Here is a 13,379-nt window from a genome sequence, read left to right as displayed (position 1 = left end):
AAAATTGTAAACCTTCATTGCTCTGTTGACAATTTGGTTTTTCCTTAATTTTGAAAGCAAATGCCCCCATCCGGTGTTGATTTATGCCATTGAAAAGACAGAAAGTAGTCCATTGAGTTTCTCTGCATGCAGAGTGCAAGGCGTTTTAACTGGCCACTTGTGGTAATTTGCCTCTCTTCTCAGCTGATGGCCTCAAGCGGGGAAAATTGTTTTCATCGAAATTTTGCAGACAGCAGGCAAGCAACAGAAGCTTGCATGAGCAGTCGCTTCCGCCTGGAAAAGGATAGAAACAATATCCTCCAATCTCTTGCATGGGAAAAAGTACATTTGCTGGGTGGGCGTGCGATGCTGGCTCAAAATGAAAATATCTTTACATGTGCATAAAAAAACATAATATTTTCTAATTTATATACATATAAATATACAGTTGAAGTCAGAATTATTACCCCCCCCCTGTTTATTTTTTCCCCCAATTTCTGTTTAATGGGGAGAAAATTTTCTTTTTTTTCAACACATTTCTAAACATAATAGTTTTAATAACTCATTTCTAATAACTGATTTAGTTTGTCTTTGTCATGATGACAGTACAGAATATTTTACTAGATATTTTTATTATATTATACAGCTTAAAGTGACATTGAAAGGCTTAACTAGGTTTATCAGGTTAACTAGGCAGGTTAGGGTAACTAGGCAAGTTATTGTATAACGATGGTTTGTTCTGCAGACAGTCGATTAAAAAAATTGCTTAAAGGGGCTAATAATATTGGCCTTAAAATGGCTTATAAAAAGTTAAAAACTGCTTTTATTCCAGCCGATATAAAACAAATAAGACTTTCTCCAGAAGAAAAAATGTTATCAGACATACTGTGAAAATTTCCTTGCTCTGTTAAACATCATTTGGGAAATATTTAAAAAAGAAAAAAAATTCAAAGGAGGGGCTAATAATTCTGACTTCAACTGTATATGTATATATTTCCCCCCTTAAGATTAATTTTTTTGTTGCTCTACTATAATGCAGTGCTACTGAAACTTTCTCTCAGCTTGCCGGCTTGCTGGGCTGCTTAGGTAGTTGTTATGCAAGCGCAGGTGGGAGTGTTGGGAATGCGTGATAGCTGCAAACACTAAGCCCTGGATCGGGGAAATAGGCTGTTCTGTAATGCTGCCTAGGGACGGAACCGTGGCAAACTAGGACGTGCCATATATCCATCATTCATGAGTGTATGCTGTCTAACCTGACATTTACAGTAGAGTGATAACTTACACATTGGGAGGATTAGGGCACCGTTTTGTATATGTGTGTGTGTGTGTGTGGAAGCAAAATGGAGCGAGTAGAGCAGAGAGAGAGAGAACGTGTTTGTTATATTAACCATCAGAATTTAACGCTCATGTTTCATAATGATCTGTGGCATCAGTTGATTCATTCAAGTTAATTGTTTCTAACCTCACAGGTTCTCCGGGAGCGTTCCTGAGGTCTGGGAAGCTCTCTGAATCTTGCAGGGGTTTTAATGAAAAATCCATTGAGAAACTCCCACTTGGAGGGACAAAACCTTCATTTAGAGATAAAGTAGGAATATATTACCTAAACAGAACCGTGAGGGCTTTATTTTGACTGACATTGTAAAGGCTGCGCAGATAAGTGTTCAGCCTTAAAACTTTAGAATTTAAATTTAGTCAGTCTTTTCACATGCATCCCCAACCTGTAGGCTGTTATTTTCTCTGATTAATGAATATTCACATTTTGTCATGCAGCACAGTTCACAGTGACAATGGAATAATATGCTCAAAAAAGCTGTGAGTAAACTTAAAGGCAGATTTTAAAAATTAAAATATCCAAAACCACTAGAACATTATTATATATGTTGCTGATTTACATACTTACATAATCCATAATGTTTTAAAGAATTTTTAGGACTGTGTGTTCATGCTAATGATAACACACATCCTCGATTTCTAGTTTGGTTTTATAGAAAACCGGGAAACCCTTTATTATGTTGTGCATTTTATTAGATAACACACAATATAGCAGCATTATAACAGAACCCTAAAATATACGTGAAGTAGTATGGTAAACAGTGCTGCTTCTTCTCCATGAGTGGAAGAACCAGAATTGGTGGACTGTGACATAATATAAGCTCCGCTGCTTTTGCGTAATGTCTCGCTCGTTTCTCATCAGCAATTGCTGCAGCAGTTTTATTTCACTTCAATGGCTTTTAGTCTTACTCTGCTTTATACTACCATGATAATAAGTGCTGAATACTTTAGCTCAGGGATGTCAAACTCAATTCCCGGAGGGCCGCAGCCCTGCACAGTTTAGTTCCAACCCTAATTAAACACAGCTGATCAAACTAATTAAGTCTTTCAGTCTCGTTTGAAACCTACAGAAAAGTGTGTTGAAGCAGGGCTGGAACTAAACTGAGCAGGGTTGCAGGCCCTCCAGGTATTAACTTTGACATCCCTGCTTTAGCTCATCATGAAGATGATATCTGCAGGAGTCCTGTAAGATGGAAAGAAGACTACAACTCCCAGGAATTCACTCTCAGTCAAGGTGTCATCAATTTACACCTTTGTTTGTTGTCAAAAATTACAGATTGTGCCTTTGGGAAAGTGCATCCTAGTAGAAAAGTCATCTAAATTCATCAATTCATTAATTTTCCTTCGAATTAGTCCCTGATTTATCAGGGGTCACCACAGCGGAATAAACTGCCAACTATTTCAACTTATGTTTTACCTTGTGGATACCCTTCCAGCCACAAGCCAGTACTGGGAAATGTCACCTAAATGAAGAATGAAAAAAAACTTTGCTGTTATTAAATTGAATACTTCGTTATTTTTAGCGTTTTTGTTTGGCGAATTCATTGACAAAATCCAGTCATTCTAATAGGACTCTGCACAAATCCTTGCAAAGTTAATTCACAGTAATTGTAGATTTTGTCAGCGTTTAGATTAGCAAAAATTAGCTTCATTTACCAACACAAGCTGCTTGACTTGTGTGCAAGTAATGCTTTAAACATTTCTAAGTTATCCCAGTACAGCTAATCAGGGTTGTGCCTGGCCAGTATTTCTGACCAAATGGGAAAAGAATTGCTCATGTGAAAGGTTTAGGGCAGCCAGTAGGGGGTGTTTATTCTGTGTGGGTTTAATGCCCCAGTATAAAAACAGGGACACTAAACTGTAAAAAGCACTGTCATTTGGATAAAATATAAAACTGAGGTCCTGACTCTCTGTGCTCATTAAAAATCAAATGGCTCTCCTTGTAAAGAGTACGGGTGTAATTCTGGCCAAATTCCCTCCCTTGGCACACATAAATCATGGCCCTCAAATAATCCTCCTTTCCCTAAACTGGCTTTATCACCTTTTCATTTCCCAGCTATAGCATATATGTGGTCAGTTCACTGGTACCTTTGTACTGTTTCTGCATATTGGTGGTGGGTGAGAGGAGACCACTGGTATGGTTGTAAAGCATGTTGGGTGAACAGCAGTACACAAGACCTAGGTGCCCTTGAGCAAGCAACTGTACCCTCAATTGCTCACCCAGCACCACAGCAAAATGCCTGTTCACTGCTCCAGGTGTGAGTGCGCGAGCCCGCGTGTGTGTGTGCACTAGCATAGGTGATTCTAACAAAAGACTGTTACAATCTAAGGCAATCTGAAGATCTATTGGATATATGGACTGTGTATATGAATGCACACCATTAATTGAATGGTCTCCAACCGTTATTCCCCAGTGTTATGTACAGTATATTGTCATCATTATACACAAGCAAAATTGTTCGTTCATTTGTTTGTTTGTTTAATGGTTCGTTCATTTGTTCGTTTGTTCATTCATTCATTCGTTCAGTCATTTGTTCAGTCATTTGTTCATTTTTTCATTTGTTCATCTGTCCGTTCATTTGTTTGTTTCGTTCATTCATTCGTTCATTTGTTCATTCGTTCATCCGTTTGTTTGTTTGTTTGTTCCTTTGTTCGTTTGTTCATTCGTTTGTTTCTTTGTTTATTTGTTTGTTATTTTATTCATTTGTTTGTTTGTTTGTTCATTCGTTTATTCCTTCATTCATTCATTTGTTTGTTCTTTCATTAGTTAGTTAGTTTGTTTGTTTGTTTGTGTGTTCATTCATTTATTCCTTCCTTCGTTTTTTGTTTATTCGTTTGACTGCTTTACTTAAGATGGCTCCCAGTTCTAGCATTGTTAGCTTGACAATGGACAACATTTGACCAAAAGATTTGCCTTTTTTGTCAGTAAATTGTCACTTAATTGTGCTTGTGTCTTTATTTACTTTATTATTTTGGAGAGTGTGCATAATTTCTTTCATTTATTATATTCTTTTGGAATTGCTTTGGTCTATATTATACCTGTTTTGAAGGTTTGGTAAATCTTTGGTTGTTTTACCTGGATAGATAGATAGAATGTAGAGCACAAAATCTGTGTTAGTTCCGTGTGGGTTACCATACTTGGCTGTCATGTCACTGACTTAAACTTTCATAGCCTTGCCGAGAGCAGAAGTGCGTGTTTGTTATTCAAGAAAGCGAGACCATTTTTTTTATATGCCCAACAGGGTGGTAAGGTGATTTGCATGTACGGAAATAATTTGACTTCAGTATATCAGCTTTGTTAGCATGCTGTTAAATGATGTGTCACACCTGAGGTTTCCAAAAGAGGACTTCCTGATGGGTGAATATGGCCTGGGATGGGTGGAGATTGCCCCTCGAAACAAAATGAAAGGAAGTGCTCTTGGGAAAGTTACAGAGGTTCTAGCCCCATCTACACACAATGTCCTGGACTGCGTATCGTACTCACCAACAATGACTTATGAAATCTTTCTGCTGAATGTTATCTGTGGCTTGGTTGTTGTGTTTGAAGTAAAAGTAATGGCACTTAAAATATGGGTAGGGTCATGCAGGTAAACTGAAATTCAGATTTGGCCTCCAATGATTATGAACAAACATTAATTGAGATAAAATGTATTATGTCATATCTCACCGCCTTTCCAGCAGTCTTCATTCGTTTCTCCGTAAAGCTCAGTTTCAAATGGAAATCAGTGAAATCCCTAGTCTTTTATTCCATTATAAACCTTTAAAAGTTCAATCTGCTTAATAGTACAATGTAACTGTGCTTGTTTTTAGTTTTTCTTTTGTTTTATATGTTATTATTTGCATTTGTGTACTTGCTATTGTATTGTGTCCATGCTGCTTTGTATCTGCTTTTTTTTTGCCTCTTAGCCAGGCTGTCATTGTAAATAAGAACTGGTTCTTAATTGACTTAGCTGGTTAAAATAAAGGTTATTATTATTGTTATTATGTAACATGACTTTTGCAGCGTGGGGTGTGTGAGGTTTTTAAGGGGTTTTCACTTTTAATTGGAAAGGACAGTGGAGGTTACAGACAGGAAAGTATTGGGAACAGAGAGAGGGGAAGGGTTGGAAAGTGACCTCGAGCTGGGAATCGAACTCTGGTCGCCGTGAGCACCACAGTGCTATATGTCAGTGAACTAAACCACTAGGCTAATGGCACTGACATATTTAATCATGCTTTAAAAGTGTACGTTTTTAGTGAAAACTTATGTTGTTCTGTGTAAGCGCTCAGAAAACGCAAACAGAACAGAACAAAACAAAGTCATCTTTTAGCTTAAAGTGGACGTAAATGGTCAATTACATACAAAAATGTGTCAAACTGCAGCACTTGGTGTTTATTCACATAACCCCACATTTGTTATGTGAAAAAAATAAACATAAAGAGTTGAGAATTAAAATGTGTAATGGTAAATCAAAACCGTGCATGGCTCTTAAAGTTACGGTGGGCTTTATTCCTGACAAAATCCCACACTGCTCTTGACTGAAGGACTTTTGTATCTTTAATAAGAAACAAATATCAAGTTTAAATGTTATAGTGAAGATGTTTAAAGCACATTTGTTTGGTTTGTATATTTTTATTGAATTATATATGTGTATATTATACAATAAAATATACAAAAAAAAAAAAAAAAAAAAAAAAAAAATATATATATATATATATATATATATATATATATATATATATATATATATATATATATATTTTTTTTTTTTATTATTATTTTTTTTTTAATTTTGAGGATTTTTTGTAAGTGTACTTTTTACTTTGTCCGATACTGCTTTGGTATTGAGAAATGTCAAATTTTTGTGAAGCAACTTTATTAACTGGGAAATGTCCACTGATGTTTTCAATTTTAGTGAAAATAATTGTGTTTACGATTTTCTTATTGAGCAGGGATGATTTGCTAATGCTTTTCAAGTAAAGGACTCTTGATATTTGCTTTCTGATTCTCCTGTTACTGTACTTCAGATTCCAAAATAAGGGATATGTAGAGCTTACATGTACAGTGTATGGCTTCTTCTTTAACCCGACACATATAAAGTTGGACAAAGAACAAAAGTTCAGCTTATGGTTGGTCAAGTTTGGATGCTCATTGCAGTTTTTGTCAATTCAGACTGACGGATTGATTCATGGAGTTTGACCTTGGCAACTTCCTGAGATTTCAGCGATGGCCTGTTAAGTTGCTTACTCTCGACACTTAGGAAACCTGTTCCCATGAACAGACATATTGAGGCCTCATTGCTTTTTCATAAATACGAATCGGCCAGAAACTAGGAGACAGAGGGTAGGAACTATTGATTAAGTGTCTTTTTCTTTACTCATTCTTCCTGAATCCTCTCCGCCATGTTAAACAGGGCAGGTGTGAAACTCACTCCTCTTACTCCCTGTCGGGTCAGCTCGGGTCTGGACTGGGCCCGCTGTCTTCTTCGGACATACTGTTGCTGCGGGCAATGCCTCTGGCTGTTTCAATGCCTGAATACCAATTGCACATAGGGGCTTGATGTTACCCCCCCTGAGGACTGCTCTAGTGGTCCGCATGAGTGACTCAACTTCAAATCTAAAGTGAAATTATCACTCAGCTAGTGACCAAACATATCTGTATACTTGGGAATATTGTCTTATAAATCAGACACCGCAATCATAAGTGATGCATCGTGTGTGTGTGTGTGTGTGTGTAGCAGGGTTGGATGTGGAATTTACTAGTAGTATGTTTTAGGGAAATTCAACAGGTTATTTAAAAATGCAGTGTTTTATATAAATTATTGTATTACCGTAACATACATTTTTGTTGAAAACGCACACACACACGCACACACACACGCACACACACACACACACACACACACACACACACACACACACACACACACACACACACACACACACACACACACATGATCTAAATATTTAATCAATACTTATTAGTTTAGGCCCAATCCCAATTCTATTTTTGTACCCCTACCGCTTCTTCTTCCCCTTGGCCCTTAAAACCGAGCGTGAAGGGGAAGGGCTTCAAAATTTACCCCTAAGAAACAGGACATCATATGAGATCAGACGATCGCGACTGCTGTAGTTATTTCAGTTCCTTTATTTTTTGCTATTTATCTTCAGGAAATCACTGAAGGCATATGTCATGTTATCATAATGATCTAATGTGACAATAAGATCGTAACTGTACTGTGTATTTACACAGTGGCCATATTCATCTATGTAAACATACAAAAAACAACATTAGCATTATAGCAGACACTGTAAAAAGCTCATTCTCAGTGTTATCAAGTGTCAGAATGTTGTGGGGCTGCTGTACAGGAGTATTATTATGGATTTTAGATTGCGGAATTTAAAGTTTTTTTTTTTTTTTAAAGCATGATGGTAAAACAACGAACACTGTTATGAATATATTAAAACATGTGCTTGTTTTTTGTAAAAATTCATAATAATGACAAAAAATATTGATTTGTGGATCTCCTTACTTCCAGGTACAGCTATGCTACCGTTGTGGCTGGTGTATTCTGGGACATGTCTTAAGGACATGTTAACATTATGCCGAGTTCAGACTGTATGATTTTAGCTTCGATTTTTATTCACCGACAGATTTTGAGAAATTGCCAACAAATGTCTGAAATCACAGGCAAATTGGTGCTCATTCACGTGAGTAATAATCACACAGTATGTACTATCAAAGACACGCTCTGAGAGAATCGCAGATGAGTCGCCGACATCAATGAGATATTTGGCATGTTAAATATGTGGACCTGTCAGCGATTCAAAATCATGCTGTGTGAAATGTCTTTTGATTGAAAATAACATTGGCGATCACCTACAGCCAATGAGAGAGCAGCATCCACTAGTATGGGTATCTGCAGGCCAGTGGGAGGTTTGGGGAGAAGTTAAGAGCTTCTTTTCGGTCTGTTTGGTCACAAGAAATGGAGGAAAATCTAGTGGAAATTTGGCAGGAGCACCCATGTCTGTTTGACGTGTCATCTGAGCAATATCACAACCGGCTCGAAAAAGAAAAAAAAAAGTTGCTAATTCCCTTTGAACAACCCAGGTGAACAAAATAAGTACATTTTCTACCTCACTAAAGGCTTTTTTCTCATTATGTAGTTAATAACAAAAGATATACTATGTGACCTTGTATTGTTTTCATGTCACTTCTTATGTGTGTTTGGTTGTGAGACATAGTTTGTGGACTGAGACAAAGTTGTCGGCAATTCTCCTATTGTAAAGTCATGCAGTGTGAAACCCCCTGTCGCTGATCCTTCTTGCAGTGTAAACACAGCAGCGACTGAATGCTACCCCAGATAGTCATGCAGTGTGAAAACATCTGTGACGTGACTACTTTGAAAATCGTTCAGTCTGAACTCGGCATTAGATAAACAGTATGTGATACTGAATGGACTTTTGCCTTCACAAGAATAAATCAAAACAGATTTTTAAAAATGATTACAGAGTATCCTTTTTCATGTTTTTTTTTAAACTTTAAAATGTATTAATTGAAGATTGAGGAAGTGTATTTATTTATTTATTTATATATTTAACAACTATGGTCGGCTTAATTTCAGACTGTTATATATAATTCAGGATAATTATCTCTTGCTTCCTTTGAAAACAAGAGATTAAACAAATTTAATTGATGCATCACATCTATCAGATAGGTTGTGCTGTACATGAATTTGTCATGTTTTAAAAGTAGCAGTAAATTTGGTCATAGAAATATGCATAGCCTTTCCAAAGATTGCATTCTCCATTATAATTATTATAATGTTTTATCAAACATGTCATATTAAATGAAAATAAATGTTGTTTTCATGCCAAAATGTTATCCTTTGTGATAAGAGGTGCAATTTTCTTTAATCATGTCTTAGAAACCATTATATAGGCAAGCAGATTTGTTAAAGTTCGAACACCATTTGAAATATGAAAATTAGTTTAATTTATTTAATTTCATATTTACAGTGTTCAGCATACAGCTGAAGTCAGAATTATTTGCCCCCTTTTGAATTTGTTTTCTTTTTTTAATATTTCCCAAATGATGTTTAACAGAGCAAGGACATTTTCACAGTATGTCTGATAATATTTTTTCTTCTGGAGAAAGTCTTGTTTGTTTTATTACGACTAAAATAAAAGCAGTGTTACATTTTCTTATGAGCCATTTTAAGGTCAAAATTATTTGCCCCTTTAAGCTATTTTTTTTTCCGATAGTCTACAGAACTTGCTTAATTACCCTAACCTGCCTAGTTAACCCAATGAACCTAGTCTGAACCTAGAACCTTTAAATGTAACTTTGAGCTGTAAAGAAGTGTCTTAAAACATATCTAGTAAAATATTATGTACTGTCATCATGACAAAGATAAAATAAATCAGTTATTAGAGATGAGTTATTAAAACTATTATGATTAGAAATGTATTGGAAAAAATCTTCTGTCCGTTAAGCAGAAATTGGGGAAAAAATAAACAAGGGGGCTAATAATTCAGAGGAGGCTAATAATTCTGACTTCAACTGTATATAAGGACACACCTTACAAATCTATCTTTTAAACACATATTTTTAATATGAAGCTATACAATATTGTATTTGTGCATATACATTAGATTAGTCAGTACTGAAGCCAAATCTGGAGCTTATCTAACAAAATAACTTACAATAATGCTCCAAAAACTAGCACAGCCAAATGTATATGTTATAGACAAATATTAAATACAAATTTTAAAAAGAGGAAAAATCAAGAGAAGCAAAAAATTGAAAAATGTTGTTGACATTTTGAAGGTTGAAATTTATTTTTGCCATATCTTGCTTGAATTTAATTGTTTTATCTTTCAATTTCTAAATATGTTTGGTGACTAAAATATTATTTTAACAAATATGTCTGTTTAGGAAATCTATTTTGTTTAAATGCACCAAAATACATTGCCTATATTCACTGAGAAATGGATAAAATTATTCATTTTAAAGATGGGATGTACTCAATTGTGCTGAGCACTGTATGTACAGTACATAAATCTTTGCATGAGTTGAGTCTGTTCTTAATTGCACCATAGCTGCAACATCTGAAAATTGTTGTTCTTTGTATTAAGAGGTGCACATGTTTTCTTTAAACCAATCTTAAATCTCAATTATATTTGTAAAAGAGCTGTTAAGATCCAAATACAATATCAAAATATTTGCAGTTAAGCTACTGAATCTACTAAAGTCACTCTGCATTTACCTTACCTTTGCATTTAGAAAAACGCAGATGCGGAACCAAATCTTTCACTTAATTGTAGCTTAGCGACAGCATCTGGAAAAATGTAGAGAGCAGAATATGGAGTCACAAAGGGAATGGCCTGTTCTGTCAGGCTGGTACCTCGCAGTTTCCTGTAGAGCCTAATGACTCGCTGTGTCTCCGCTCACCTGGGGAGGTGTAATGGAGTCCGCAGAGAAGATGTGGATATACATAGCGGTGGGTAAAAAATTACATCCATTTTAGAGCGCTGGCACAAAAAGTCAGCAAATATTAAATGTTCCAAACACTGTTGGGAGAAAACGAAAAATACTTTTGGGAGAAAATGAAAGTGAGGGATAAAGAGCGAGAAACAATGATAAACAGTAGCACAGATTTCATTCCTACTAATCAAATGAGAATAAAGTGTGTTTGCTAAATCAAGCATGGTGTAATTTCTCCACCTGCATTCATTATGTCATTGTGTTGTGCTCTTTTTCCACCGGCCTGTTCGTTTCATGATTAGACGTGCTAATCCTTCAGTCGCCACGTAAAAAGAAGCCGTGTTTTAAACGCTCGGACAAATCCATTTGTGATTAGAGCTTCTCTGAGTGGAGCGTGGCCAACAAATGCAGACAAATGCTCTTGCACACACCGACGCACACCCGAATACTAAGTTCAAGGACTGTGCCAGCGAGGCATTTAGCCATGGTGCGTGTTTTAAATGGTCTCTCTGAGCCCACTGAAGCAGGCATTATGCTTCTAGTCAGTTGAGTCGTGGCCCCTGAAGCTGTGACCGCACTGAGATATGGCATCGGTGCCAGACTTCTGGGTGTTGCACAGTAGGCATGCACTTTGGTGCCATGGTTTCATCTGAAACATGCCGGTTTCAAACTCCTAAGAAATTGTGTTGTTGCTTAGCAGCTGCCATTTAGATTCGCCAAGTTGCCGAAAGCTGTGACATGAACATGTCGGGTGGCCCTTTTATGTTTGTGTTTTTTTGGATGGTAGTTTTCAGTAGGTGTGTGATATTGCTGTTTGTGAATGTAAAATAACAAAGATCGAAATGTGCAAAATCACATGAACACCCATGCAATATGTCTGTACAGTATATTAGCACTGCTGTTTTTGGCTGTTGGCACAAGCCTTCAGGTAATCACAGCCATGTGTATATATTTATCACTAAAAAGAAGATTCGTAAATTAGCAGTTTTTCATATTTTGTGATACATATATATATATATATATATATATATATATATATATATATATATATATATATATATATATATTTTTTTTTTTTTTTTTTTTCATTCACTTATGCTTTTGAGTTGCGTCAGGGACTTTGATCTTTCCTCCAACAATGTTTAACCTTAAAAAGTTTGAAAAGGTGACTTTTATTAACATTTTAATTAGGACTGGGCCGATGAACGATATTATATCAAATCATGCTAAAATTTTTGTCAATAACAATTATAAGCTATGTTGATCTAAAAGCCAATCACACAGCAGAAATGTGCAACAATGGCAATCCAAAAGTGTGTTGATTTTAGAGATGTATCAAACTTTCGGTCACCGAAAATGTATCGGCCGAAAATGTTGTGTCATTTAGTGGACCCTCTAATTTTTATGGAGTCAGTCATTGTTGAGGTACGCTTTTAAAACTGGAAGCATTAACAACTTATATACGAAATAAATATCGTCAACGTTCAATATGGAAAATAATTATTAAGATTGCATTTTTGCCGTATCACCCAGCCCTAACTTTAATAGTTTAACGTGATATATTGTCTGGGTTGGTGTTCTACATAAGGTACAAAAAGCTTGTAATAAACTGGCAGTACATTTTCAGTTATTTGACATACTTATTTCTGTATATTATTTCTTATACATTCTATTATTTCAAAGTACTAAAATGTTTATAAAAGTCACTTTGTTAAATGTAGAGTTGAATTTTGAAACATCAAAAGTCAACAGACCAGAGAGATCAAGGACCCATAATGCAATAGATAAGCGGAAAACACTAGTGAATAAGAAAATGTTGAAACCAGTAATTAACATATATATTTTTTAACAGTGTACATATATATATATATATATATATATATATATATATATATATATATATATATATATATATATATATATATATATATATATATATATATATATATATATATATATATATATATATATATATATATATATACCAGAATGGCCGTTTTAACAGCTGAGCTCAATTACTAATGCAATAATTTTATTTTAAACCTAGAAACAGGATTTTTTCATGTGCATTTATTAAGGTGTTCAGGATTATAATGTGAATAACACATCAACAAATCAACAAGTTCTCCCTCTATTACTCTACTGCTTATAGGGATTTGCCAGCATTGATTTCCTCAATTCTAAAGAAAAATAAATAAAATAATTACAGCTATACTGCAGTCGGTAACACAGACGGCTGGGTTTATGGAAGGGGGTGGGTGCATCAGTCGGTCAGTAAAGGTTGGTTTATACTTCTGCATCGAGTAATCTGTGTGACCCACGGTGCATGCCTTACGCGTAGTCGTGCATTTATACTTCAGCATGCTGTTTGTGTTGCTCTGCAATAACTTCTGAGATGCTAGCTGGCAGTAGGTTTGTATGTTCCTCTGTGTCGAGTTTCTTCACGGTTGTTTTGTTTTTTCTGAACAGTACAAGTAGCTCAAACTCGTTCATTCAGTGGTGGTAACCAGCAGACGTGCAACAACTTTAATGATAAGGTGAACCCAAAACAAAAGTCTCCATCTGGAGCTCCTTCATGCGACTAGACGCTTGTAAACAATCA

The 13,379-nt window shown here is 35.6% G+C and overlaps 1 protein-coding gene across 1 annotated transcript in view; it reads left to right on the top strand.

The window, feature by feature from the left end:
* The window catches only part of LOC130238108 (protein sidekick-2-like), a 464,443-nt gene that overhangs the window by 1,825 nt on the left and 449,239 nt on the right, over positions 1–13,379 (top strand). The gene's annotated exons all lie outside the window — the stretch shown is intronic.

Source organism: Danio aesculapii, chromosome 12, assembly GCF_903798145.1.
Source record: "Danio aesculapii chromosome 12, fDanAes4.1, whole genome shotgun sequence".
Lineage (NCBI taxonomy): Eukaryota > Metazoa > Chordata > Actinopteri > Cypriniformes > Danionidae > Danio > Danio aesculapii.
Note: the sequence above shows the minus strand (reverse complement) of the source record. Positions and strands in the feature narration are given on the sequence as shown.